The following is a 7178-nucleotide window of genomic DNA, read 5'->3' as shown; positions in this document are numbered from 1 at the left end:
GTGGGCGTGGCTACAACACAAGAAATATCCCAAATTTACTTGGATACGAGTAATCATTTTCAGCAAAAAAAATCAATATCTGCCTATTTCAGTGGAATACAGATCTAAAATGGGAAACGTTGGGGTGAGCATTGCACAGGCACTTTAAGTAAAAGTCAGTGTTTAGCTTAAAGATACAATGAGCCCCAGAGCTGTATAATTATTTTAATTCATGTAAAACTAAATCTCGAATAATCTCTTCTTTGGGTAGAATGATATAATGTTCATACATAAATGATATTTGGGTGAAATGATATATAGTGTTGATACATACGCAAACGTATTCAGCTAGGTAGTGATTTTTTGTTGACCACAAAATCGTTTTCCAACTGTTTGTTGTTCCAATTTATTATCATAAACATTTGCCGTTTTACAGAACATATCACCACGCATTTCTTCATTTCTTTCTACAATAACAAGTTTGGTCCAGTATTACATAAATTAAACAAATGTGAAAAATGAAGTGCAACATAAATTTTGGGTTGAAAAAATGATATTCCCACTGAAATTTAGTAACGGTTTACATGATAAATACACGCACTTAATACAGCTGAAATAAAAACTGTTTTCACACTATGAACAGCGTCTCACACACACTGAAAAATTATCATAAATTGTTCATAATCCTGCGTTTAAAATTTGGTATCGTCCTAACGATAAATTACGTGTTTTGGTACGTTCGATAATGATTGTATGAGTTATAAGGTGAGGTATCTTGTGATTCAGTGATGAATTTTGATTTAGCAGCATTGAGCAATCGTGTTCTAAGTAGCTGATATACTGCGTTACGAAGTCCCAGTTTTGTGTCACTGTCTTGAATCAATCGATCTGGTAAACGAGAAAACAAACATTAATTCAATAACGATCGGCAAGATCACGTTATATATGATTGGCGACAAATTGAACTGGTGACCAATCTTATTACAACTGCATAGTCTAGAATGCTAACTGCATAGTCTAGAATGCTAACTGCATAGTCTAGAATGCTAACTGCATAGTCTAGAATGCTAACTGCATAGTCTAGAATGCTAACTGCATTGTCTAGAATGCTAACTGCATTGTCTAGAATGCTAACTGCATTGTCTAGAATGCTAACTGCATAGTCTAGAATGCTAACTGCATAGTCTAGAATGCTAACTGCATAGTCTAGAATGCTAACTGCATAGTCTAGAATGCTAACTGCATGGCCTAGAATGCTAACTGCATGGCCTAGAATGCTAACTGCATGGCCTAGAATGCTAACTGCATGGCCTAGAATGCTAACTGCATGGCCTAGAATGCTAACTGCATGGCCTAGAATGCTAACTGCATAGTCTAGAATGCTAACTGCATAGTCTAGAATGCTAACTGCATGGCCTAGAATGCTAACTGCATGGCCTAGAATGCTGACTGCATGGCCTAGAATGCTGACTGCATGGCCTAGAATGCTGACTGCATGGCCTAGAATGCTGACTGCATGGCCTAGAATGCTGACTGCATGGCCTAGAATGCTGACTGCATGGCCTAGAATGCTGACTGCATGGCCTAGAATGCTGACTGCATGGCCTAGAATGCTGACTGCATGGCCTAGAATGCTGACTGCATGGCCTAGAATGCTGACTGCATGGCCTAGAATGCTGACTGCATGGCCTAGAATGCTGACTGCATGGCCTAGAATGCTGACTGCATGGCCTAGAATGCTGACTGCATGGCCTAGAATGCTGACTGCATGGTCTAGAATGCTGACTGCATGGTCTAGAATGCTGACTGCATGGTCTAGAATGCTGACTGCATGGTCTAGAATGCTGACTGCATGGTCTAGAATGCTGACTGCATGGTCTAGAATGCTGACTGCATGGTCTAGAATGCTGACTGCATGGTCTAGAATGCTGACTGCATGGTCTAGAATGCTGACTGCATGGTCTAGAATGCTGACTGCATGGTCTAGAATGCTGACTGCATGGTCTAGAATGCTGACTGTATAGTATAGAATGCTGACTGTATAGTATAGAATGCTGACTGTATAGTATAGAATGCTGACTGCATAGTATAGAATGCTGACTGCATAGTATAGAATGCTGACTGCATAGTATAGAATGCTGACTGCATGGTCTAGAATGCTGACTGCATGGTCTAGAATGCTAACTGTATGGTCTAGAATGCTAACTGTATGGTCTAGAATGCTAACTGTATGGTCTAGAATGCTAACTGTATGGCCTAGAATGCTAACTGTATAGCCTAGAATGCTAACTGTATAGTCTAGAATGCTAACTGTATAGTCTAGAATGCTAACTGTATAGTCTAGAATGCTAACTGCATGGTCTAGAATGCTAACTGTATGGTCTAGCAGCACTTTAATGTATACTACCTTGACAGCACTGTCATCGACTTATGACAAATACAAGGACGAGACCCCCAAAAGAGTTCAATTTATCCATGATTGCTGTGGAAAAACTTCACATGGAATTGCAAAAGTATACAATACATTTTATATTGTGTAGCAATATTTTACCCAAATATGAAACTCCTATGTTGACTGTCATTCCCAGATTTGTTAACGTTTCCCATTCTAGGATTTGTATTTAATCCGATGTAATCGGTCCTGGTATAGGGCTCCGTGGTGCGCCAATGGAGCATGCGCAAAGGCACTTTTGAGAAGCGAAATACACATATCGGTGACAATCACTTTAGGGGGATAATCACATACCGGTAACACTGAATCACAAAGAATAATGACGTCAAATACGTCATTATATAGATACAATTTCTTAACTTGTGTGATTATCCCCACCTCGAAAAGTTAAGGGAATAAATAGTCCCGTTTACTCGAATATTGAAGAGTTAGTGTAGTTTTTTCTGGACTGCACTAACATTCCTACCTAGTCTAAAAGACAGTTTAATAGTCTGCATATTTATATATCCAAATACTTTTATATAGAAAACAGTGTCTCCATCTTACCTCTCATGGGAGCAGCGACTCTCTTAACAGCGGGTTTCTTGCCACACATAGCTGTCCATCCATCAAAGCAATAGGGCTCCGCTGTACATTGCGATAATATACTTAACATTAATATAAACCCCAGCGTAGTTGTTATCTTAGTAAACATTTTATTCACAGCTTTTCCACTAGCAAGAACAAATAAAAATACACATGGCCAGTGAAAAGTGCAAACAGATAATGATTGATAATCATTGTATACATGGTAATCATTGTAGACAGAATAATCAGTGTTGACATGGTAGTCACAATGACATGATAATCTTTGTAGACACGGCAATCATTGGAGACATGATAGTCGTTGTAGACATGATAGTCGTTGTAGACCTGATAGTCGTTGTAGACATGATAGTCGTTGTCGACATAATAGTCATTGTAACACCACAGTCGTTGTAGACATGGTAGTCGTTGTAGACACGGTAGTCGTTGTAGACACGATATTCATTGTAGACATGATAATCATTGTAGACATGATAGTCACTGTAGACATGGTAATCATTGTAGACATGATACTCTTTGTAGACATGGCAATCATTGTAGACTTGATAGTCATTATATACATGATAGTCATTGTAGACATGGCAATCATTGTAGACATGATAGTGTTTGTAGACATAATATGCATTGTAGACATGATAGTCATTGTAGACATGATAATCATTGTAGACATGATAGTCCTTGTTGACATGATAATCATTGTAGACATGATACTCTTTGTAGACATTGCAATCATTGTAGACTTGATAGTCATGGTAGACATGATAGTCATTGTAGACATGATAGTCATTGTTGAAATGATAGTCATTGTTGACATGATAATCATTGTAGACATGATATTCTTTGTAGACATTGCAATCATTGTAGACATGATAATCGTTGTAGACATGATACCCATTGTAGATATTATAGTCATTGTGAACATAATAGTCATTTGGGATAGTAGTTGAAAATTAATTATAACAGATCAGTAAATGTTATTTCATTTTCGCACACAAATAGACAATGACGATAGATGCATTGCCTCATTAATCAGTCACCAACAAACTCAAGTAACAACGTATAATGATTTGTTTTTATAGCAAAAGTTCGATACATTTGTTATCGTGATTGCGCTAGAGACGAGGAGAAAACGTCTAAAACGCAACGATTGCGATTGCGCTTCACCTCGGGTGCCACATATATAAATTAATCGGAGTCATTATCAATAAAGTTGTTATAGAAATATCAGTCATTTTTTGACAATCCCGGCACTTACATATATGGCCACTAGCTAATGCTATATCACAACAATTGCCTACAGGTCTGGCATTGCAAATTTGTGAAATAATATTAATCATATAACAATGTGAAGAAAGCCAACCACGGGGTAAAATCATGGTACAAAGAAAACTTTCTAAGATTATTAGAGAGAAAAAAGCTAAACTCACTCTATCGAACGTACCTCTATAGGTCTTGAAAAATCTGATGTCTTCTAGAGTATGTTGGATGCATAATGTTCCTTATATAGATATAAATGTTAATGATCAGATTTCTGGCACTGAGAACATTAACTAGACATGAGAATTTTCACTGATTAAAGTGAGATTGAATTTTCGCGGATGATGTGCATTAGACTAGACACTTTGTACATTGCTTTTGTAATAGCCTTGGCAAACTGTTTTGTTATATTAAGTCTGATGCATGATGGTAATTATGAGGATGCACGCAGTTCCGAACGCAGTTCAAGTCACCAAGCACAATATATAACTACAACATACAAAATACAAAAATCCCAATTATTCATTTTTTCACGGTTCACCACGTAATATGTGATACACGTATTAAAAACTTGTCTTCGATTGCGATGAATATTGTAACCCAATTTAAAGGGCAGCGGTCATCGCGCCGCGTCCTGTTCGATATGGAACTCATAGCGACGTATACAACGCATGTAAAATGTAAAATATTTACATGTGACCACCGCCTTTCGAAGTGAACTTAGACTGGACATTTAAACGTACGCAGCATTTCATTAATCATTCACCAATTATCAGCTACATATCATAACGCAGCGTATTCGTATTTGTATATTCGTATTCGTCATTTGTAACATATGGTTACTAAACTTGCAGTATTGTGACTCATGTAAACATTATGATAAAAAGGGTACATATTGTAGTCTGTTTATCACATGTTATACTCTGAGTGCCGTGAATGCACACTATAGTTAATACCAAATTATTATAAACCAAACCAGATTGATAAATTACCAATTAAAATATATTAATCAATGTTTACAATGCATTTAATCTCTTTATAAATACAAAGAAATGTTTTCGACGCAATTTTACGTGTATTGGACTAGCATCAATGCATATAAATAAATAAATAAATACGTAAACATAAAATATTAATTGAACATCGTTTCTGTTAATTCTGTGAATGTCATGCGGTTCAGCTTATTCCTCGGGAACAGTTGTTCTGTTTTTGACACTCTTTCAGTATAGCTGCAAAATACATTAAACACTTCAAGACGCATATAATTAATAAGTAGCAATTTCCATTAGACCAGAGAAGATGATAAACTGCTATTAAAAATATGACATTCACAAACACACATACAAATACGCATCATGTATAGAACGACAAGTGATGAGTGCATTGTGTATTATATTCATCAAATGTGCGACCAGCTGTAGGCTTAAATCGCAATTGAATTTCCAATGTGATGAGAATAAATGACTTAAAGAATGATTTCCATTATTCAAGAAAACATAATAAACTATCGAATGGCAGAATATATTACGTGAGCATTAGACGACATTGCACAGTCGATTTCTGCCTAGCTGGGTCGTGTTTTTTTGCTTGTGTAAATATTTTTTTTCAATGTTATATAATACATTCTAACAAAATTCAACATATAGAATAATATAAAACTAAAACTGCCCTGAAGGATTTGGGGTGTGGTAATTATTTTAGCAGATGGGCCTCGGAACGACCATATTATCATTTTCTATACATGTACACAGAGCTTCTCGGTGAATTCTAAACAATAGTAGTTGTTGTCGTTTTTTTGCATACACAAACATAATAAACCCATTGCTAACAAATAGTTGCTAACATAGTTTGTTAATTTGTTAACAGCTTCGTTGAAAGATGATCTTTCCTGTCACCCAGAACAACTGTATGTCCTCCATGTCAGATTCTTCGACAAAAACAATTAGTGTTGCTTGAAATGTGTCAACAGTAAAAATTCTATTCAAGAGAAAAAAATTAGAGAAACATCATGAATCGCTACAAAAGCATTATTGCCAAATACACTAACATTATCAGTTACTTTTCTTTAAATAAATTCTGAATCGTAAGCTTTTAAAAACAGTCTAAATTATAATTCAACATTAATTATTCCAATTGATTTAAATTGTGAACAACACTCGAATACGGTCATACATTGCGTACGTAACACGTTTTAAGTATATATTGTACAGGCATTTAACTGAAATATTATGTTTTCCGTTACAAATACTGAATCCTCGGACAATTTGTTTAAGGTTGGAAAATTATCGTTTCCTGCAGATTATTTATCGACATATTAATCACCTTTGCGGAAATATTGTGACATAAAAAGACATTATGATTTATTGGAGTATTCTGTATTTTTTATTACAATTTTCAAATTCCAATTTGCTGAACATATACAAATTTCTTTCTTTATTTGGAATCACCAAACAAACCCCATCTTTACATTAATCGACACAGGACATTACTGTCAGTAGCTTTAGTACATTACCGGCATTGACTAAACATGATATATAGACAGACAGGTAAGGGCGGAATGAACGTTATTTTCATCCGTGATGTGTGTCATATTATTTTGTTGCGGACAAATGTTCATACAAAAAGAAAATAAATTATGACAGCGGAAGACCTTGTTGTTGAGGTGTCATCAAGAATATCAAATTGACAAAGACGTTGGAACAGAACGACACGGCAATGAATCTTCACGATGTGTCTCTGAGATGTTGGTGTTTTGATTTTTCTAAAAAAACTGGGATAAATGTCTATAAAGATCAGTAGAAAGGGGATGTTTTTTTTTATTTTGAAGAACACTCGTATATCCAACCTGTACCTGCAAAGTGTTCCGCGGTAGGAATAATTTTAGTTGAAGATTATTGATCTATGT

General features: G+C 35.7%; 1 long non-coding RNA gene across 1 annotated transcript; it reads right to left on the bottom strand.

Moving 5' to 3' along the window:
* Nucleotides 1–357: 357 nt before the first annotated feature.
* LOC144364039 (uncharacterized) lies at nucleotides 358–3098 on the bottom strand. Its single transcript, XR_013422809.1, has 2 exons — nucleotides 2978–3098; nucleotides 358–867 (listed from the first exon to the last, which is right to left on the bottom strand). It is a non-coding gene; the product is annotated as an uncharacterized LOC144364039 (long non-coding RNA).
* Nucleotides 3099–7178: the final 4080 nt, after the last annotated feature.

This window comes from Saccoglossus kowalevskii, chromosome 21 (genome assembly GCF_978046115.1).
Source record: "Saccoglossus kowalevskii chromosome 21, keSacKowa6.1, whole genome shotgun sequence".
Lineage (NCBI taxonomy): Eukaryota > Metazoa > Hemichordata > Enteropneusta > Harrimaniidae > Saccoglossus > Saccoglossus kowalevskii.
This window is presented reverse-complemented; position numbering and strand designations above follow the sequence as displayed.